Below are 23,876 nucleotides of genomic sequence, written 5' to 3'. Positions count from 1 at the left end.
CACCCATGGATGACAAGTGGCAGATACGAGCCGGTAAGATGATTCAGAATTCTTAATCGCTCAATAAAACTCTGAAAACAGGGCCAAAAAAACAGAAACTTTGTAGTTGTCATATTCCAACACGAACCTTCAACGTTTTATCGGGCGATTAAGCATTTTAAATCAAGACACCGGCAAATTTATGTCACTTTTTCATTTGTGAATGTCCGTATAGAATGCAGTGGCGCTATTCTTAACATTAATATTAAGGAGATGTGGCAGCAGAACACACTCAAGATTATTTCACTCACAGAGCTTAACACTGTTGTTCTACGCTGCACTTTCACTTCGATTCTGGACTTCTCATCTTCACTAGCGGGCATTTACTTAAAATTAAAATTTGCTTTTCCTCCACCAAGAAATAAAGTACACTATTGAACAGACAGATGCTCATGCTGTTACGAAGAACTCCGATTACACCTGCTGAAATTGTTGTTTATTAAAACACGACCGATTTCCTGGCTTCTCAAATTGGTTCAAATGGGACTGAACAGCTGAGGTCATCAGTCCCCTAGATTTAGAACTACTTAAGCCTAACTAACCTTAGGACAGCACACACATCCATGCCAGAGGCAAGATTCGAACCTGCGAACGTAGCAGCAGGGCGGTTCCGGACTGAAGCGCCTAGAACCGCTCGCATGTGTCCTAGGCAAAATTTACTATTCAGACTAGGACTAGGAGCGACCGTGTTTTAATAAACAACAATTTTACCAGCCGAAAGCGGAGTTCTTCCTAACATCAGGCCTTTGAACAGTTGCGGTTGCCCGGAACATAATATAGTCTTTGATGTTCCTTCTGTCGATTCTACGATGGACGCAGGTATACATAAAAAAGCAAACTTGGTTATCACACAGAAGTCCCCGACGACCTATTGATGTATGTCAAACTGCTTAAGAAAAGTATAAAATAAGAATCGAAAAACCTCGTCCAGCGATTCAGTAAAATTGAATTCGCAAAGTCGTACAGTCTAAAAGAATGTAAATGTGCGTTGTGACTGCTGAGGTGGTGCTAACATCATTCTAACGTTTCCCCTACATCATCCGTAACTATGGGCGACTCCAATCCTCTGGAAAGCCAAACAAGATAATTTCGGCAGATGACAGGAAACCGGAAAGGCGAAACTGCGAAGCAAGGAGTTGCCAGAAGAAACTTACATATAGAATAAGGCTCCGAAGGAAATCTTCACCGGCATTTACACACAAACTGCCGAGAAACTGAAGTAAACACGGCCGTCTGGGAGAGGCTTTATCACCAGACCAGGCGCCCGTTCCCTTCCTCTATCATCCCCCCCCCCCCCCTGCCCATCTCCCGGCAGAGGCAGCTGATAAGGAAGGGGGAAGGGTTGACGAGAGAGGGGCGGGGCTTTATCGCCCACCTTCTAGGCAAAGGCCAGAGAGAGAGAAAAAAGGAGGTCGCGAGGATTGTGGATCCTCGGACTCGGCCTCTATTGCCGTCCGGAAGGGCACTTCAATATCGGCGGCGTTTTACACGGGTGGGACGGGGCGAAAAAATAACACGCTCACAAAGATTGCGTCTTCTGCTCGATGGCACCGCGCCGTGGTGGAAATATTGGTCGCAGGGGCGGACGCCAAGGGAGATTTATTTGCCGATCGAAAAAACCGGCCAAGGCCCGAGGAAGGATAGGTGTGTGTGTGTGTGTGTGTGTGTGTGTGTGTGTGTGTGTGTGTGTGTGTGTGTGTGTGTGTGTCGGGAACTGAGTCGTTCCCCGTCCGCGTTCTTTCCGGAGCCGCACTAACTGTAACGAACAGGGTGCTCGGCCCGAATTTTAATGACGCGCAACTCCAGCGAGGCTCTTGGGCTGAAGAGTGCTTGTAAAATATGGATGGAGGGAGACTAGGTCAGCACTCCAGGGAAAACGAGACCGGATGCGGATTACACGGCGGCAGCTAATCGAATTAGGGATACGTGCTGGTAGGGCGCTGCACGTAACACAGGCCGCCGCGTACTCATTTCTACGTTAAAATTCAACGAACCCACTTTCAGAGAAGGTTCGAGAAACATTGTGAATCTGTACTCCGCCGGCAAAATTTTGTTGATGGTTCCGGGATATTTTCGGAGAATTTCGGTGTAACCGATTCCTGGTCTCAGGTGGCTCGTTAGAGAGTAATTGCATTTCATTTGATACTTTTACCCCCTTTATCTTTTCGTGTTTATTGCACTACAACATTGCAAATGTCGATGGTATGTGCCGCCTGACTTCACTGAAAACGAACTCGTTCCATTCAGTCATGGCACTTGCTAAGCACAACAGTAATGACCACTTTGCTCTTGGCCCTCCTGATTGCATACACGTGTTTTTTTCCGGTAATGATAGTGGTACGTTAACAGTGATATACACCACAATGTACTGGGTGGCTATAATTAAAGTGCACTTACTCACAGAGTTCCAGTAGAGGGCTGCAATTATCGTATGGTAGGGAAACATGGTATATACACTCTTGGAAATGGAAAAAAGAACTCATTGACACCGGTGTGTCAGACCCACCGTACTTGCTCCGTACACTGCGAGAGGGCTGTACAAGCAATGATCACACACACGGCACAGCGGACACACCAGGAACCGCGGTGTTGGCCGTCGAATGGCGCTAGCTGCGCAGCATTTGTGCACCGCCGCCGTCAGTGTCAGCCAGTTTGCCGTGGCATACGGAGCTCCATCGCAGTCTTTAACACTGGTAGCATGCCGCGACAGCGTGGACGTGAACCGTATGTGCAGTTGACGGACTTTGAGCGAGGGCGTATAGTGGGCATGCGGGAGGCCGGGTGGACGTACCGCCGAATTGCTCAACACGTGGGGCGTGAGGTCTCCACAGTACATCGATGTTGTCGCCAGTGGTCGGCGGAAGGTGCACGTGCCCGTCGACCTGGGACCGGACCGCAGCGACGCACGGATGCACGCCAAGACCGTAGGATCCTACGCAGTGCCGTAGGGGACCGCACCGCCACTTCCCAGCAAATTAGGGACACTGTTGCTCCTGGGGTATCGGCGAGGAGCATTCGCAACCGTCTCCATGAAGCTGGGCTACGGTCCCGCACACCGTAAGGCCGTCTTCCGCTCACGCCCCAACATCGTGCAGCCCGCCTCCAGTGGTGTCGCGACAGGCGTGAATGGAGGGACTAATAGAGACGGGTCGTCTTCAGTGATGAGAGTCGCTTCTGCCTTGGTGCCAATGATGGTCGTATGCGTGTTTGGCGCCGTGCAGGTGAGCGCCACAATCAGGACTGCATACGACCGATGCACACAGGGCCAACACCCGGCATCATGGTGTGGGGAGCGATCTCCTACACTGGCCGTACACCTCTGGTGATCGTCGAGGGGACACTGAATAGTGCACGGTACATCCAAACCGTCATCGAACCCATCGTTCTACCATTCCTAGACCGGCAAGGGAACTTGCTGTTCCAACAGGACAATGCACGTCCGCATGTATCCCGTGCCACCCAACGTGCTCTAGAAGGTGTAAGTCAACTACCCTGGCCAGCAAGATCTCCGGATCTGTCCCCCATTGAGCATGTTTGGGACTGGATGAAGCGTCGTCTCACGCGGTCTGCATGTCCAGCACGAACGCTGGTCCAACTGAGGCGCCAGGTGGAAATGGCATGGCAAGCCGTTCCACAGGACTACATCCAGCATCTCTACGATCGTCTCCATGAGAGAATAGCAGCCTGCATTGCTGCGAAAGGTGGATATACACTGTACTAGTGCCGACATTGTGCATGCTCTGTTGCCTGTGTCTATGTGCCTGTGGTTCTGTCAGTGTGATCATGTGATGTATCTGACCCCAGGAATGTGTCAATAAAGTTTCCCCTTTCTGCGACAATGAATTCACGGTGTTCTAATTTCAATTTCCAGGAGAGTATTATGCCTTTGTGCAGAAACGTTTTACAGCCAAAAAAAAAATTAGTTGCAGTTTTGGCCACCAGCTGCAAATCTCGCGCTGTGAATGCAAGAAAGAAGTATAGAAATGTTCCCGTATGTAATGGATTAGGAACGGGACGTGGGCAGAAGCGTTTTTGTATGTCCATCCTCGTGGTTGGGGGTCTGTGGGATTACGGCCATTGACTTATGTAAGGAAATGAAACAGCTGCAGCCGTCCTTATGATGTCATTTATTGTATGGCTACCAGTTTCGTTGCTTCAGTGCATTGTCTTCACGCATTAGAAAAAATAGTTATAAATAAATACTTTAACATAAAGATAAGCCAAAAGAATTAAAAAAATCAGTTTTCGCAGACTACCTGTAAATCTCCAGACATAGTTGATGGTTGGAGACAACATCGCTGATATAGGTAGCATCGCGTATACGGATGGTGTTAACCCGTCTGCATCAGTTAATGCCTGAAATTCGTGCACTGAAGCACCGAAATTGGTAGCCACAGAATAAATGACATCATAAGGACGGCTGTAGGCGTTTCATTTCTTTACATATGTGGGCAGGAAAGGTCAAACATGAGAGAAAGGCATAATGTTGATTTTATTATTAACCGCTGCTTACACAATTTGCTGAATATGAGCACCGGAGACGCCGGCGAGATGCTGCATCCGTAAACCGACGTGATCAGAAGTTGTTTGCAGCACCGGTGGATTCTGAGCAATGTGTTCGTGTACACTGGCCTTCAGATCAGATAAAGACTGAACGTGTCCCTGGCAAACGCGTTCTTTCAGATATCAGCAATGCCAAAACTCCACGTGGATTCCCATGCATCTGGGAAACCTCTGGAGATAACATGTTAGTGCAAGATTGTATTAAGCAGATATTTCACTGGGCGAGGGACTTCAGGTGTTGCCGTATCTTGCATGAAAACAGTGGTTTTCACACAGTTGCGCTCTTCCAAACTAGGAATCAAGTCCTGTGCAAGCGTCACCTTAGGCCTGGGAGGACTCTGGGCGCATTCTCTACAAAGAAGAAATGACGACAGCAAAGCTGCTTGTGAATCCACACCACACAGTCACACACGGCGAGTGCTATGGCTATTCACGCACAACACGCGGTTTAACAGTACTTCAAATTCGGCAGCTCTGCGCCTTCACTGCACCACGTATTATAAAATGTGGCTCGTCACTCCGTAGAATATTGCCCGGCCACATGTCATCAACTTCGATCCGTGCCATAAACGGAAGCTCAAATTCACAACATAGCTACGGATCATGAGGTTTCAGTTGCTGCACCGTCTGGACCTTGTACGGGTACCGGCGTAAAATAGACCGCAGAAGTTTCCATACTGTTGACCATGGGTTGGACACTGCATGAGCGCTAGCGCTACCCGGAGCACGTGCTGCATAGTCAGTTACGGAATTATTTTTTAAGTCTTCGCTCTTCTGACTGGTTTGGGGCTGCCCGCCACGAATTCTTCTCTTGTACCAAGCTCTTCATCTCAGAGTAGCGCTTGCAACTTACGTCCTCACTTATTTGCTGGCTGTATTCCACTATCTTCCTCTACAGTTTTTACCCTCTACAGCTCCCTCTAGAATCACGGAAGTCATTCCCTGATGTCTTAACATATGTCCTATCATCTTGTCCCTTCTCCTGTCAGTGTTTTCTGCAGCTCATACAAAACAAAGTACTCAAAATCATAAGCAATGCTCGACGATACACACACATCGCGGACCTTCACCGGGAATACCGACTTGAGACTCTCACGGAGGTAATCCACAAACTCACCACAATACTAATACATTCGCAGAACCAGTTTATTCTGAATCTGGGGAACTACGACCACAACCATAGATGGAAACATAAAACACCAAAAGACATACTTGTAAGGACCTAACATCTATGGCCAAGCACAAGCAAACACAACGGTACAGGTGAGCCCCTGCTAATCAGACGCCATTACTGGATATCCAGCTGGAATACACTGCCGAATAACTGGCACTTTGCAGGGAAGCCGTACCGTACACTCCATGCAGACAAGCTCCTCACATCACCCACACAGTGAGATGATCTATGGCCGATCTCCCACTACTATATAACGATCTTGATTGTTCCAGGAATGTAGCAGCAACTGGGATACATCGCCATCGCTTGCCACGGTAATGATGCATGATACCCATACTAACAAATCCAACCTTGCATGAACTATCGCAGCTAGTAAGCCACTACTGCTCTTACTACCCATCCCACTGTCGCAGAGGATTTTTCCCACGGCACGAGCCTTGGCACTTCTTTCCCTCTGCTCTTCAAATTGATACCCTCACTCGCGTTTCGTCAACTATCTATCACCTGATGGACCGTGTTAATGAGTAGTCTTACCCAGACGCACGGATAACATCAAAGCCCAGCATCCTGTGATCCACTTACTAGATAATTAACATGTTGACGGAGGTGACAGCAGAACTTTTGGTTTGGTCACCACGTTGGTGCGGGCGTGGAGGGGTCCCATCTCTATCCACATATTCCTTTCGTCTCCTACTCTGCGCAGAACCTCCTCATTCTTTACCTTATCAGTCCACCCAATTTTCAACAATTATCTGTAGCACCACATCTCAAATGCTTCGATTTCCATCTGTTCCGGTTTTTCCACAGGCCATGTTTCGCCGGCCATTGTGGCCAAGCGGTTCCAGGCGCTTCAGTCCGGAACCGCGCTGCTGCTACGGTCGCAGGTTCGAATCCTGCCTCGGGCATGGATGTGTGTGATGTCCTTAGGTTAGTTAGGTTTAAGTAGTTCTATGTTCTAGGGGACTGATGACCTCAGATGTTAAGTCCCATAGTGCTCAGAGCCATTTGAACCAGTCCATGTTTCACTACCATACAATGCTGTGCTCCAGATGTACATTCTCAGAAATTTCTTCCTCAAATTAAGGCCTATGTTTGATACTAATGAACTTCTGTTGGCCAGAAATCTCCGTCCGTCATAGGTTATTCTGCTGCCTAGGTAGCAGAATTTCTAAACCTCATCTACTTCGTGACCTTCAATCCTGATTGTAAGTTTCTCTCTTTTCTTGTTTCTACTACTTCTCATTGCATTCGTTTTTCTTCGATTTGCTCTTATTCTGTATTCATTAGACTCTTCATTCCATTCAGCAGATCACGTTCTATTTCTTCTTCTTCTTCTTCTTCTTCTTCTTCACTATCATTCAGAATAACGATGCCATCAGCGAATCGTATCACTGGTATCCTTTCACCTCAAATTTTAATTCCAAAAAAATGGCTCTGAGCAGTATGGGACTTAACTTCTCAGGTCATCAGTCCCCCAGAACTTAGAACCACTTAAATCTAACTAACCTAAGGACATCACACACATCCATGCCCGAGGCAGGATTCGAACCTGCGACCGTAGTGGTCCCGCGGTTCCAGACTGTTGAGCCTAGAACCGCTCGGCCACTCCGGCCGGCTTTTAATTCCACTCCTGAACCTTTCTTTTATTTCCATCACTGATTCTCCGATGAACAGGAGGGGCGAATGACTGCAGCCCTGTCTTACACCCGTTTCCATCAGAGCACTTCGTTCTTGGTCGTCCAGTGTTGCCTTTGGCTCTTGTACATATTGTATGGAATATACGTCACAGATAACTGTGCACTTTCTGTTAAGTCTATTATGAGATCAGAGTGTGGCGCAGGAGAGGAATTGCTGCAGGTTCGCATCAAACGAATCAGGAGCCCAACGAAGAGAAACCCCGATTTGCGGCGGAAACCACTGCGCTCCACACTTGGCTAGGAGATCCGCACGGGCAGTGAGCTTGTTGGGGGGCAAACTCTCACCGCGGCGACCCTTCACTTTCTTCCTGTTACGACGAGCGCGTCGAAGGCCGCGCTAGGAGGAAGCGCTGCTGCGAACAGAGGGAGGGGGGGGGGGGGGGGGCAGTGACGACCAAGTGCCCGAGAAAGCGCTCTCCGAGGTCTGGGTGGCAGCCAGTGAAAGTCTTTATTAATGCGCACGCATGAAAGTAGTCCCGCAGTGCATCTTCGCGAGGTAACCACCCCTGACGCGGCGCCGCATGCGGCTGGCTTTCATGTACCGTGAATGTCAGCTTAGAAAGTTGCCCTCGCCGATTTACAACGAAGGTCTCAACTTCTTAAGTAGCATTATTATTTCCTCTCTGTTGGATGACGCACGACGGGCATTCGGGCAGCAGTTTCTAAATCGCCGCTGATTCATGGACTTGCTTGCTGGTTCAGACTAGGCAGCTCGTAGGGAACTTTGTCGGGAGCACAATGCGTCATAAGAAAGTAAGACAACGCTGAGAGTAAACGGAATGTACTTGCAGTAAAATGCTGTTATGGGTCGCCTATTCAAGGTTCGGTTGCAAATGTTGCGCAGTCACTAGCCACTAGACTTGGTACGCCAGTTTGCCGATGCGCAGCCTAACTTGGTCATTTATAGGAGATCTGTTCAAAAAGTTTCGCAACATTCTTAATTTCGCGCCAATAGTGTGTTGGAGCGAAATGCGGTTGGCATCCCTGCACACGCCTGTTTTTAATATATAACTGCCAGAAGTTTCAGTGCTGTAATGAGTAGAATGCTGTGTCCCACAGTTTGCGAATATCAAAATGGCAGAGTCAGAGGAGCAACACGTCTGCGTTGAATTTTGCGTGAAACTCAAGAATGCAGGATGACTACGGTGATGAGTGCTTAAGTATTACTCTGTCTTACGAATGGTTCACACGGTTTAAAAATGGTCGAACGGAAGGTAAGGATGGCTTTCGTTAAGGACGCCCTTCGACATCTATCAAAGAATTATTTCATCATGAATCAGTATCACAAGGACAAACTGTTAGTCTATGGTACTATCAGGACGGTGTGCGACTATTGCAGAAAAACCGAAATCAGTGTGCTGCCTCATTCTTCGTACTCTCCAGGCCTGGCTGCTGCAGACTTTTATTTTTGAAGCTGAAAATCTAGTTGAAAGGACGAAGATTTGCAACGACAGGTGAGATCAAAGAAATTACGCAGACGCCACTTCTCGTGATCCAGTAAGAGGTGTACAAAGACTGCTTCCGGAACTGGAACCGGCGATGGGAGCGGTGTATCAATTGTGGAGGAGACTTTGTTGAAGGAGACCGTGCACAAAAGCTCACAGTTCTTCCACTGTCTGTACGACAGAGCAGTGATTTAACTACATCTAGCAACTCATCTACATCATGAAGACCGCGCGAACAGGCCTCAGAAGTCCCAGCGGTACCGTCCGACCGCCGTGTGATCATCTACCGACGGGCGTCACTGGATGCGGATATGGAGGGTCGTGTGGTCAGCACACGGCTCTGCCGGCCGTTGTCAGTTTTCGTGACCGGAGCCACCACTTCCAGTCAAGCACCTCCTCAACTGGCCTCAAAAGGGCTGAGTGCACCCCACTTGCCAACGGCGCTCGGCAAACCTGTACAGTCATCAATCCAAATACTAGCCAACCCCTACAACGCTTCGGTGATGTGACGGGAACCGGTGTTACCACAGCCGCAAGGCCGCTGGCTATCTGAACCTTACCATCATTAAATTTCTGCATGATTCGAGCCGCCTGTACTTGAGAATCGCTAAGCCACGTACAATATCTTCCTCTTCTGTTCGGGTTCGGTAAATAGGAGAAGCACTGCACTTATTCCGTACTCGCCTCCGTCAAATGATAGGTACAAAACAACTAACGTAATAGTAAAGTCCTCACAATACACAATCAAAAGGACGACTATTAAAATTTTGCCAACGACATCACAAGCGATAAACTTCTACTGTCCTAGGTTGTTTAGGTGCATATAAAACAAGCGTTCTTTTCCCATATGCAGGGTCCAAACTCCGGAAGTATTGCATTCTGGTATATACCACTATATATGATAAAGCAATGGAGAAATATTTTTGTTATAATGGTGTATGCTGTAAAGAGCGCGTGCGTCTGTATTAATGTGAGGAGGTTGTACGAAGCCTTAAAGGGAAAGGTCGGAGAGAAGGTGAAATTTTCTGGCTAAATACGAATAAAATGTTCCGCAACACACACACGAAGCTTACATTTTTCGCTGCACTAAGCGCCAAGCTGAAGATCATTAAAAAGTATGATTCGAAGGAAGGAAGCTCGAGGCTTAAGCTGCGTCGACGAAGCAGGACTCCATTTCTTTTTTTGTCCTACTCTCTAACAGCACACGTTTCTTCCTGCAGAGTAGTGAGAAAAGCTACGAAACGGACTGTCCTCCGCAAATTTATGAAACGTCAGGGATCTTTGTTCGCCTAAATCGCAGCGCCATTAGATACGGGAATTTTACCTGCGCAGTCAGCACTATCGTTCAGAAAACAGTACTCCGGAGTGCCTTTAAGGGCTTCCTCACAGTCACTATGTGAAACATGTCTTAAATGAACATCACACTGACAAGACATTAATCTGTCAACTTCCTTCCTTCCTATGTAGAACATGGTGACACAGAAACGGCTGTATCCGTAGTAGAACACTGGCTCTTCAAATGTCGCTGCCTCAACTACTGACTAGTATAGTGTCTGAGACAGTGGTTAAACGAAGAATATGACACCCCAAGTTTTCGCAATGTAAACCACTGCTCCTTCGTGAGTTTGATACATCACTGTGCAGTTTGGCTGTGAGATAACGCGTTGGATGCAACTCAGAAAGGTTTTGCTTAATTTGAAGATGAAATCTGAATATTACAAGTGTTCTGTTCTTTTTAAGTCATCATTTTCCTGACTGGTTTGATGTGGCTCGCCACGAATTCCTCTTCTCTCCCAACCTTTTATCTCAGATTTCTGTCGTACTCTATTGTTTTCACCATCTACAGTTTCCTGTAATACCAAGGAAGTCTTTCCTTGACGTCTTAACAGATGTCCTATCATACTGTACCTTCTTCTCGTCAGTGTTTTCCATACATTCCTTCCCTCGCCGGTTCTGCGAAGAATCTCCTATTAAATGTTACGTTCAGTAATCACTCCTAGGTATTGTATACTTTATTTGGTAGAAACATGTGGATTTATGCCTAAAATTACGACTATCGGAAAATTTGTGGTAAGTTCCCGTGGGACCCAATTGCTGAGGTCGTCGTCCCTAGGCTTACACACTAATTGATCTAATTTAAACTAACTTACGCGAAGGACAACATACACACACCCATGCCCGAGGGAGAACTCGAACCTCCGCCCGCGGTGGGGGGTGTGGGTAGGGGGTGGGGGCAGCCGCATGAAACACGGCAAGGCGCCTAAGACCACGCGATACGATAACAGGAGTGTACACTACTAAAATGTAAAAAATGATAACGAATACATGTGGGCAATAGCCAAAGCACAACACAATAGCAAAATTTTGTAAGAGATATGTAACTCTGTTCTGATATGAAAGACCCCATACGAAGTGCTAAATTTACAAAGTATATCATTGGTTTTAAAAATAAACACGAAGAAATGTATGAGAGAAGCTTTGTGAAGCCTTTCTAAAGAAATGAAGTTAAGTACGACTGCTTTACCACTATTGTAAATAGTGAGTTTACAATATCATACAGTGGTGTAGGGAAAGTGAAGACGAACACTGTTATATTCGACGCTTGTTGTCTATCAAGCCGGGAAACACCCTCAAATAAGGACAAAAAGGAATTAAACACAATAACTGTTATCGGGAACTGATTTAAATCAATGGGGAAAGCTGGAAAGACCGGGGTTCGAACCTGGGTCTCCTGTTCACTAGACTGATGCGCTAGACCAGTCTGCCATCCAAACAGGTTGGTCATCGCACCTCCACGCCTTTCGCCAGCCCCGCATTGTCAACTTACTCAAAGACTGGTGATGTAGTGTCTCTTGCCCATTATCCCTCACTATACGCAGCATTTCACCGATTCCAGTAAGAGTTCGAGCTTGAAGTGCATGTTCCCTCAAATTAACGTACCAAGCTAAGAAAGCTATAGCGCACGTAGACTTTGTGAGATGTTTAATATTCTCACCCTCTTATTCCACCGACTTTCGTTAACATGAACAGGTAATAAAAGAAAAAAGGAAAAAAACTTTTGAAAGGTTTCCAATTCGGTCTGAATCCTTACAAGCACAGTAGTCTCGCAGTATGAAGGGCAGAGAAGCAGACGATTTAACTGTTAACTTTAGACTGTTAAAACTCACAAAACAGTGAGATATAATTTACACGAATGCTAAGGCGGTGGCGTTAGAGAGGGGGAGGATATTCGAAAACCTTGCGCGGAGTTCATGCGAGGTAGCTTCAGCTCTTGACGGTGTTTTCTGACTTGATAGACCACAAATGTGTGTGTCGTAAACTATTCGTCTCGACGTCTCCTATGTCACTGTGGCACGTTGTAAACAGTCATTGTTCCCATTAAGTCAGTCAGTCTTAGTCTTCTTAAGTCGCAGTGTTTGAATTGTTTAATCCGTTGTTGTTTAGGTGTGAAGTAAAACTCTATTATGATAAAAAGTGAAGTAACTTATCAGCCTGAGGACCAACGAAACACTCACTGAGGTAGGTTCAGACAGAAAACATTTCATTAGATTAAGTATCATGTTGTAGACTAAAATTAGGATTGAGAATCAATATAAAAGTTAAATAACACGATGTTCGTCCAAAAACGCACGTGGCGCCGTCAGTATTTGATTCACATCGCAGTTTCAGGGAAAAGTACGCACCGTACATATATATGTTGATTTGGGTCTTTCTGAAATGTTCAAGTCCTTTGAACTGCAGTTAAAGGTACAATGATGTAAATTAAAATTCCAGGAGAAAAACTTGACGTCCATCACGTTTAGGTTGTCTTTAGCACACAAAGGTGTGCACAATGCTACAACCAACATTTTGGTCACTTTCCCAGTGGTATAGAATGTCTGACAGACAGCAAAATAAAATCTGAAAATAAACTGAAAAGTTTCTCATTGACAATCCCTTTCATCCTATAGAAGAATTTCTGTTACTGTAATCTAAAGAAGGTTGTTAAGAATTACTAACTCACATCTGTATGTCGTCTAAAAGAAAAAGGACACTTGCGAATGATCTGTATATAGGCAAATTTACACAATGATTTGTGACGTGAAAATGATTCGTTCCATACAATCAGGATTTATCGTGCAAATGATCGATGGAACATGAAACTAGCTGTCTAACTAAAATTAATATTAGCATAGTTGGTGGTACACTATAGTTTCGACGGATAGTCTTAGCTTATTGTCCCCTCCCACTTGTAGCTGATAACTCATTACGTAAGCCAGTATCCTGCTCTCGCAAAAAAAACACATAGAAAGAGGGAGAGAAGTAGAGGGGAGTTGATGAGACCATATAAAAAGGAGAAGCTCGCTTGCAGAACTGCTTTCAAGGTATGCGCGCGCACCTGCAGTTTAAAGAGAGTAAAACGTCGCACGTCAGAACGTTCCGTTACTCGAAGGGCTACTGCTACCTGCTGTTGCAGCCCTGCTGCGCATGCGCGCCGCGTTCGGTCCGCCGCTGTCACCCGCGGTCGGCGCTCCGAACAGCAGGCTGGCCGCGACCAGTCCTCGCCGTACCTTCCTTGTACGGCAGTCCGCTGCCAGGTTGCGGTTCCCGCTCCGATATGTGATCAGCTCTCCAGCCGCCCCGCGTCTGGCGTGCCCTGCTCTGGTGCAATGCCCTGCGTTTCGCGAAAGGCTCGCTGCCAAATACGGGCGGCCTGTATTGCAGCTACGAAGACTGACAGAAAGAAGTGCACGCCACATTGTATTCGTCAGCAGCGACTTCTGTAACTGGATTACTTGAAAACAAAAGGCGAGCTGGAGCTAACCGTGTGGTAACAGCATCAACTACTCACCTAATGGGGGGGGGGGGGGGGAGGGTATAAATTCGATCGTATGTTCTGGCTTTGTGTGTGTTTTGAGGCGGCTATAACGCTTGTCATAAAACCTCAGAACCCCATCGCTGAAACAAAGTACTTATTACATATAACATGAAGCCCGCACAAAAGTAGATGGACGAAAAGTGTGTGAAAAAATAAGTTACAATTCCTGACATTCATTAGGGAGTAATATGACAGAAACCGTCTTGTCCCGGCAAACACATTGAAAGGTTATTGGTGGGAAGCGGGCATGGAGAATGGTGGCATCGGGTATAAAACACGGTATTCAAGGAAAAGGCCTCAAAGAACATTCGGTGTCGAGTATGGTACTGAATAGAAGATGCTAGGAGGAGGGAGGGAGGGGGGAGGGAAAGGGGGGGGAGAGAGAGAAAGAACGAGAGAGAGAGAGACCAATGTAATATGATAAAAACATATTTAGTATAAGCTGACTCTATGGCTATCTGGCCATATACCATTTCGTAACTTGCCTTTTGTCGTCGTCTGTCACCATCGGTCTCAACTTACGGGATTTTAGATAGATTTGCACGAGATCGGTCTATTTTGTAGTCTTCGGTTGTGTTTCTGAGAGGGGGAAACCGACTGACGCTCCTATAATCACCTGCGAAGAGACACATGCTGCACGATGGCTTTCTTTAAATACATTGCATCTGACTTGGTATGTATTAGACGTTATCATCATCAGTCTGTGCTGATATGGTTCCCAGCAAGCAGTGGTCGAAGTTAGATACTGTCTCCGCAGAGAAACTACAGTATCTTGGAAACTTTAAAATTAATCGCTGTCTGAAATTTACTCCTATCCACCCCCCCCCCCACCCCCCCCACCCCCCACCATCTTAATAAAATTCACATGGTCAACAAATTGAACAACACTGTGAACGAACATGCAGAGATGCAAGTAGAGTAGAAGATACGATGATAAATGAGCTGCAGAGAAGCGTGACAGATTAATGACCATTATTGAATGCTACGAAAAGAACAGAAATAAACTGGTCAGGACAAATACATTGTCCAGTCACATTACTGAGACCACCCAACAAAACCCTGAATAGCCACGTGGTGCAGCGCGGGCCGCTGCGAGAGGTATAGGAGGTTGTGGGAGGTGGTGACAGGTATGTGGTGGCACGCCGTGAACAGCCCGATGGAGGTAGTCCCGCAGATTCTCGATCGTGTTTAAATGCAGGGAGTTTCTTTAAGGCAGCCGGCACGGCAGCTCAGCGTGTTCGGTCAGAGACTTAGCTGCCCTCTGTAATAAAAAAAACTGAGTTAATGGATACAACAACGAACTGAAACGGGTGTCTTTCGACGTCCGCCCAGAGCAGATACAACGAACGAAAACGAACAAAATGAGGTTAGAAAAAAGTACCAATGATCACGCGCTTCTGGACATTCGTTTCCGCTTTGTGACAACGACTGTACTGTTTTATGCATCTCTATCTCTCCACCCCCTGCCCGAACCGCTTTAGATACAGTCCCTTTCATTGTAAAGGCTCCTGTAAAGATCAAACATTCTGTCAAACGCAACTACGCTTGTCGAATATGTGACCATGTACGGTGCTGTTTGACGTGTTTGTTACGCATGCATCTTGTTTGATGTGTTTGTGAGAAATTTCGATTGACGCGCGAGAAATTGAGATTGGCGCGAAGTTTGCCGGCCGGAGTGGACGAGCGGTTTTAGGCGCTTCAGTGTGGAACCGCGCGACCGCTATGGTCGCAGGTTCGAATCCTGCCTCGGGCGGCATTGATGTGTGTGATGTCCGTAGGTTAGTTAGGTTTAAGTAGTTCTAAGTTCTAGGGGACTGATGACCTTCGATGTTAAGTCCCATAGTGCTCAGAGCCATTTGAACCATTTGACGCGAAGTTTGACAAGAGTGTGGACGCCATCTGTGTCGCCACATATGTTTGGTGAAAAAATGTTTTATTACAATTTATTCACTGTATCATGAGTTTCCACAACTATGAAAACTACAATGGAAACTGAGCGTTTGGCGACATTGGCCGGAAGGCCCCTTACGGGGCAGGTCCGGCCGCCTTGGTGAAGGTCTTATTACATTCGACGCCACATTGGGCGACCTGCGCGCCGGAAGGGGATGAAATGATGATGAAGACAGCACGACACCCAGTCCCTGAACAGAGAAAATCCCCGACCCAGCCGGGAATCTAACCCGGGCCTGTAGGACGGCAATACGTCACGCTCATCACTCAGCTGTCGGGGCGGACAAAAACTACAATCAAATATAAAAACAAAATAACAGTCGCAGTTACTAAAATGGCAGAGGTGTCATATCCTTTCCAGCCAGATATTACGCATACATTAAGACACAAGCATAGTGGAATGAAATAAAACAAATAGAAGATTTCCGGTTCTTCGAGGGACGATGTGCGCTACACGTTCCCATGTTCTGATATTTTAAGAGAATAAGTTTTCAATGTGAGGGCATAGTACCGCTAAGCAAGTTATTAAACGTTTCCGCAGAAAGATACGTAATCATCAGGTTCTGAGTGTAACATTTCCATTAACGCGTTTTCAGTTGTATAGTGCTAATATTAAACTATTCTCTGGTCCAGTGTATTGTATTCTTCTTCTTTAAACACGTTGCCGGCGGCAGTGTTAGTAGTGCTTTATCTGCATTTCTAGCCATTCCCACAAACGCCAAAATACAGCACACACGAAAGCGCCTGCTTCAGAAGTAAGAAATGATAACTTTTCTTGATACGTGTACGGGCTTGTTTGGCATATTACATAAGAGCTAACATGACACACAAGTTTGTTCTAGGAGGGCCTTAACAAGTTTAAAAAAGTTACATTGTCCATTCGCAGAAAGTAGTTGTTATCACCGGGTTCTGAGAGTAGTATTTCCCTTAGCATATTTTCCCGGGTAAATCTTTCATTTTAAGCCATTCCCTGCCCCAGAGTCTTATTTTCTTCTTTAAACACAGTGCCAAAGTCAATGCCTGGACTGCTTTGTCGTCATTTGCCGCCGTACTCACTGCCCAAAATACACACCAAGAGCGTCTGCTTCAAAGTGTGGTTAAACCGAAAAACGCAGTTTTAACGTGTATTAGCTTGCTTCGCAAATCGTTTTCGGGAGCCTTTAGACTTTTCACCTAGCACCTGTGAGTAACTATCGCACGTTGACGTCGACCGTAGGCTGTGGTCACTTTATTGTGACTGGACCGTGTATCAACAAATAACGAGCTATCGTTAGAAACATAGAAAAATATATATGGAAGAGGAGGCGAGAGAAAAACAGATTTCAGGTCGAAAACGATACGCTTAACTATAACACATAATTCAGTATTAAGAAGCAAGCGATGGACCACCAGAAATCGGAGCGCGAGGGTCGTGTTAACGTAGCAAAAAACTGTTGGTGCAAATGATCATGAACGACAGATCTTTAGGTTTGACCGGGAGGAGCGACAACTGTAGGAAAGCAGATGTAGAACTGACGGAGAGCACGGATAAATGTCAAGTGTGACGGAGCAGGAAACACGCAGTCGCCATTGGGAGCGGAGTAGCTGTCATCGGACGGCTGACGACACTGTTCCGCCTTGGGAGCGATGTAAACAAGTGGATACGGCCGGTGGCGGGACAGGGTTAGCTGTAACTCCGTTTGCGGCGAGCTGCGCGGGCGCGCGGCCGATAACGTTGAATAATTCAGCAGGCTAGCTAGGCAGATCGCGATAGCGCGGCGCCGCCATTACCGTACAGCACTTCCCAGTGCACGGCACGGAAGGTGCGTGTCTGCGCCAGCTGCTACGTAAACAAACACCCCCTGCGCCGTCTGCTCGCCGAGGAGCGGGCGCGTGACAACCAGCGCCGGAGCGTGTAAGGAAACCCACTCAGTTGAGTTCAATATACGCTCCCGGAAGGATAACACTGTCCTTATACCTTAATGGTCGATGCTACTTACGACGGCCTGTTCGGTAGTTCTAGATGCGGAACTATACGATTCGATACCTATCCGCGAAAAAAATCGTTATTTCACGCAGAGGGAAAAAGCGATAATAACATTGAGAGTGGAATACCATGAACGAAGTGCTCGGACTATACGCGCGCGTATATATATATATATACGCGCGCGTATAGTCCGAGCACAACGGCGAGGTTATCAGCACCCTTAGACACATAAGAGAATCGAATGTGGAAAAAAATTATTAAAAAGTGATCAGCTCTCCAGCAAAAGTCTTTAAGGTACAGTACATAAATAGGAATTGTGGACAGTAGGGAATGTGAGTCTCACGGGAAGCGTGCAAGGGATAAGTCCCTGCAGTCGCGCTATTCATCCGTGTCCTCGGTGGCTCAGATGGACAGAGCGTCTACCATGTAAGCAGGAGATCCCGGGTTCGAGTCCCGGCCGGGGCACACATTATCAGCTGTCCACATCGAGGTATATCAACACCACCTGTCGGCAGCTGAGGGTTTCAGTTAGTCATCATTTATACAAGTGATCATACACGCTAAGCCAACGGGAAAGAATATACGCTGCTACACAGGAGACTGAAACACAAGTAAAACGACAAAGGAGCTAAAAGGAAGGCTCAGGAAAACGTCACTGGCTGACCAGTGAAGTAAAATATGGGTGGGCCAGTCACCCTGTGAACATACGAAAACCATATCCCTAAAAATCTTGGCAAAAACGTTGGACAATTTCCGGAGCCAGCTACGTGGAGAACGGTTGCAACCAGAGGGCGACAACCAGAGGGCGAGACGGAAGAGCGGAGCCCCGGACTGCGCTAACTGCTACACGACGTGTTCCGGACAGAAGATGCGTTTGGTCGGTATTGGTGACACCGTGGATAGTACCGATCATTAACCTTTTTGAGTCATAGTGAGCTGTGGTGATTGGGATGGTCGTCGCCCAAGGATCTGAATACCGGGCGTGTTCTATGTGGCTCAGCTGTGCCGTATATTTAACTAAGAGAACTTTGCGGGAGGAAGAGTCCGAAAACTTGTCACGCTACACATATGTACTGTACTTCACATGGTTATTTTCGTGTCCCTTCTTTTGTTACTGTTTGCAGAGTACTGGATGGTTAGTTACAATAAAGTTATGCTTAGAACTGTTGTATTACGCCTACCTCCTGACCCACAGCCCTTGCACATGCACTGCTGACAACGAGCGACGCACATCTTTGCAATCCCAAACAAGTAAATGTCGTCAAGCTGTCTTAAAAGCATCTTCTAGTGTTCCGTTTTCTAGATCATAAATATCAGGAAACTTTTATTATCAGCAGTGAGGCTTCTACGAAATTAAGTCCTCATTTCTAAGTCCGTGTACTTCATGTAACATGTGGCAGCCGTTTGACGGTTGTACCGCATAACTTTCGTAACTTCATTTTCGACATATTAATGGCGTCAAATACGTGTGATGGATAGAAAGCAAGTGGTAAATACCAGTATGGTCTACTTACAGTGGACCACACTGACCTTTGTTAAATCTGTATGGGTCCTGATGCATGGAACACATACCTCAAGGTCGGAGGTACTCGTTAGGAGCCTCTGACATTTGATGGCGCGCACATGCGGAGAACGTGGCACAGAACTACGGCTTGGTGGGGTGGTGAAAGCGTCGAAGTCATGCGGTCGGCGAGCCCATGAACGTGAGTCACGTAAATGAAGGCTAATGCGCAATCCTGCTGAGATCACGGGCCATTGTGACACGGTCATCAAGATATGCCATTTGACGCACACCGCCGGCGTTTTCTGAAACTCTGTATGTCAAGAAAGAACTTTTCCATAGATAGACAGAAAATGCCTTCTAGGATAAAACTGTGTCAAATATATAATTTGAAATTTTTCCGTCGCGGACAGTGAAGGAAGAGGGTGAAATAAAAACGTCCACAATATTACGTCGTGACGAGCAACAGGTAAGCTAGAAACTTTGTCAACCATTACAGTTTTTGCTGGTTATAATTTCGTAAATGCATTATCAACATGTTAACACAATAAATGGAATAAAATGAAATGTCGTGTGACGAGGGCCTCCCGTCGGGTAGACCGTTCGCCTCGTACAAGTCTTTCGATTTGACGCCACTTCGGCGACTTGCGCGTCGATGGGGATGAAATGACGATGATTAGGACAACACAACACCCAGTCCCTTAGGATTGACAGTCTGTCGCGCTGACCACTCAGCTACCGCGGCTGTACAAAATGGAATAAAATAACTTTGTGAATGACAGTTGGCAGTGAGCGGTGGTAGTGTTGGCTTCGTAAAGACAACGACGCTTGGAAAGGCTCTGCAATTCTTTCTGCTCAATTCGATTTAATACCTCTTCCTCAGATATCCGATCCTGTCAACTACCTAAGCTCCAGCACTACATTTAGCATACAGTAGAGCAGTACGGCGTCGGGAAATGTTCAGATGTGTGTGAAATCTTATGGGACTAACAGCTAAGGTCATCAGTCCCTAAGCTTACACACTAGTTAACCTAAATTAACCTAAGGACAAACACACACCCATGCCCGAGAGAGGGCTCGAACCTCCGCCGGAACCAACCGCACAGTCCATGACTGCAGCGCCCAAGACCGCTCGGCTAATCCCGCGCGGCCATCGGGAAATAAAACGGGTGTAGTTTCCCATTGCTTTCAGCTGTTCGAAGCACCAGTACAGCACGCCCATGTTGGCTACTATTTCAGGGCTGGATCAGTCATTCATACGGTTGCCTCCTGCAATTACTGAAAAGGCTTGCGTCCGTCTTCAGGAACCATACAGGATGAGTAAAAAACGACTTTACAACAGTGGAATGATACAGAAATTTATTGAGATAACTTAGAGAATTGGTAGACGTGTCATTTTGTAGCACACAACTCAAATTTGATTAACGTAGTGCATCAGTACCCCATTCCGCCACCAGGAGCGCCGGCGCAGTTCACAGTTAAAATGGCTACTTCCACTGGTGCAGAGTGTGCTCACTGCGTGTTTTGGTTTTATGAAACGAACTCTGCAATAACTGTTCGGAGTAAATTTCGCACCGAAAACGCTAAGGAAGCTCCAAACCGACACACAATTTACTCTTGGCAGAAGAACTTCGTTTTGTGCCCTTAGAAAATTTAAATACGCCCCTTTCTTCTTCGTAAGGAAACTGTTACTGGTATTCGGTATATGGATATCATTGAAAACTTTTTAATTCCACATATCGATGAAGATGACCGAAATGGGTTGGTGTACTGACAGCAAGACGGTGAACTACCTCATTTCCTCACGGAAGTTAGAAATACCCTCGATAATTGCTTCCCAGGTGGATTGGCCATGAGCGGCCAATAACACGGGCACCTCGCTTGAAACCACTGGATTTCTTTCTCTGGGGGTTTCCTTAAAGACAGTGTTTCATTAAGGACCGTGTGTATGTTCCTCCCCTACCAAATAATTTAGACGACTCAAACAGTCGAATTTATGATGCCGTTGCACAGGTTACGCTTGATTTACTGCATCGAGAGTGGGAAGAAACTGATTACTGATGGAATGTTTACTGCATCACAAATGGTAGTCACATCGATCCGAAGTGACACTTGGCACTTTTATGTGAAACTTGAGATTGTTTTGCTACAAAATGACATATATACCGGTCCTGTAAGTTATATCAGTGCATTTCTATGTCATTCCAAATTTGCAAGTCCCTGTTTGACTCACCATGTATGTTAGTCTGGCCTCTTCACGGAAGCCATTGCGCTGTTGCTGTAACTCCAGTACGATTACCTGTGCCGCGGCCCTCACACCCTCAATACTACTGAGTGTTGTGCAGATATACTGCGCGAAAGCGAGTGGGCAAGAATGGTACATTATTACTGCACACTATTTATGTCCGGGACGCGTCAGTTAGCGGTCTGCCTCCAAGCGAATGTGTTCAATTGTCGGCGTTCGAGGATATCGAGCAGGCCGTTGTGGCCGAGCGGTTCTAGGCACTTCAGTCTAGAACCGCGCGACCGCTACGGTCGCAGGTTAGAATCCTGTATCGGACATGGATGTGTGTGATGTCCATAATTGCGAAAGTATTGCCGGTCCAGTAATTTGTGCACGTACTGACATCTCGATTATGACCATAAATGTTCGCTGGGAGCCATTTTGGGCGATCTGGATCGCCAAGCCATTCGCTCGAATTGTCCAGACGAGTCGCGTACAATTGTTGCCTGGAGACACAACATATTTGGGATAAGTAGCCGAACATAAACATTTAGTTGGACCAAAGGACCTAGTCCATTCCGAGTACACTGAGCCCATACCATTACGGAGCTCGAACCATCTTGCACAGTGCCTCGTTGACAACTTGGGCCCATGGTTTCGTGGGTTCTGTGACACACTCGAATCCTACCGTCGGCTCTAACCAACTGAAATTGGAGCCCATCCGACAATGCCACTGTTTTCCAGTCGTCTTGCATCCAACCGATATGGTCACGAACCCTGGAGAGGCGCTGCAGGCTGTCGTGCAAAGGCACTTGCGTCGATCACTTGCTCCCATAGCCCATTAACCCCAAATTTTGCCACACCGTCCTAACGAATACGTTCGTCGTGGTCCTTCATTGATTTAAGCGGTTATTTCACGCAGTCTTACTTGTCTGTCAATGCTGACGCAAACGCCGCTGTTCTAGATCGTTAAATGAAGGCCGTCTGCCACTGCGTTCTCCGTGGTGAGAGGTAATGCCTGAAATTTTGTGTTTCTGATATACTCTTGACACTGTGCATCTCGTATTACTGAATTCCCGAACGTTTATGGAAACTGAATGTCCCATGCGTCTATCTCCAGATACCATTCCGCGTTCGAAGCCACTAATTCCCGTCGTGCGGCCATAACACGTCGGAACCATTTCCACATATGAATCACCTGAGTACAAATGACAGCTCAGCGATTTGTCAAACAGTTAACGAGTGAGTGGTGGCGATGATGATGACTTTCCGCAGTACTTCAGAGTGATTTGCAGAGTCAGACGGTGATACACGTGGGGTGCCACGACCCGGTGATGGCAGTGCGAAGGCAGGCGGCGTGCTCGGCGACGCAGACTTCCTGCCGTCACGTGCCGGCGGAGCGTGTCTCCTGGACAACGGCCGCCAACTCACCGTCCCAACTACCTGCCACGCGCAACTCTGCCTGTAAATACCGCCCTCGCAGCGCTGACACACGCTCGTTTTCCTAACTGGGCCCATTCCTGTGCCACGGTGACCGCCTCCTCGTTCCGCGTCCTTCGCGTATCAAGGTCAGCCCCAACGGCACCAATGTTACTGACCCTCCTACGTAGCCGACGCCGCCAACACTTGCTACTGCAGTCGGACTGGACCCCGAGGCAGCCGGTACGAATCCCGGCGATGAAGGAATTCACACGGTCAACATATGCCTCACGACAAGAAGGGGACTCGGTTTAAAATCCAAACCTTTCCCAAGCGAGGCAACACCCTTCAATTTCCAGAAGTAGCCCGGGCGCTGAGAAGAGGTTACACTCGTTTCCCTCACGCAAGCAAAACACTGCAATCATAGCGACAGAATCCATAAGTTACCTCAGGATACGTGGCTAAACAAGCTCATGGTTCAAATGGCTCTGAGGACTATGGAACTTAACATCTATGGTCATCAGTCCCCTAGAACTTAGAACTACTTAAACCTAACTAACTTAAGGACATCACACAACACCCAGTCGTCACGAGGCAGAGAAAATCCCTGACCCCGCCGGGAATCGAACCCGGGAACCCGGGCGTGGGAAGCGAGAACGCTACCGGACGACCACGAGATGCGGGCAACAAGCTCATGAGTAGCTCGAAAGTCGAATAACTTGAGATGGACGGTGACGGTAAAAATGGAGGAAACTTACCATTTAAAAACTCATCGGCGAGAAGGTCATTAGGTATGGAGTACGAGATTGTTTTTGCGGAAGGGCGTCATCGTTGTCCCTCTCTCAAGGAATCCACCTGGACATTTTTCTTTCATTTAAAGCTCTGATCTCGCGATTGCGAACGTAGTGTCTCAGCACGCCTCGAACTCGCTCGGTGCTTTACGCTGGGAGGCACCTGCATTACTGTACCACCGCCGTGAGATAACGATTTAAAGTAGAGAGGGAGGGAGTGGGGGGAGGGAAGAGAGAGAGAGAGAGAGA

The 23,876-nt window shown here is 47.0% G+C and overlaps 1 protein-coding gene and 1 non-coding gene across 2 annotated transcripts in view; one reads left to right on the top strand and one right to left on the bottom strand.

The window, feature by feature from the left end:
• Positions 1-23,876, bottom strand: part of LOC126336930 (rap1 GTPase-activating protein 1) — an 824,097-nt gene that overhangs the window by 174,500 nt on the left and 625,721 nt on the right. The window lies entirely within an intron of this gene.
• Positions 18,084-18,157, top strand: Trnat-ugu (transfer RNA threonine (anticodon UGU)). Its single transcript has one exon. It is a non-coding gene; the product is annotated as a tRNA-Thr (tRNA).

The sequence above is a fragment of the Schistocerca gregaria genome, chromosome 2 (assembly GCF_023897955.1).
Source record: "Schistocerca gregaria isolate iqSchGreg1 chromosome 2, iqSchGreg1.2, whole genome shotgun sequence".
NCBI classification, from domain to species: domain Eukaryota; kingdom Metazoa; phylum Arthropoda; class Insecta; order Orthoptera; family Acrididae; genus Schistocerca; species Schistocerca gregaria.
The sequence above is the reverse complement of the archived record's forward strand: the minus strand, read 5'-3'. Positions and strand labels throughout refer to the sequence as shown.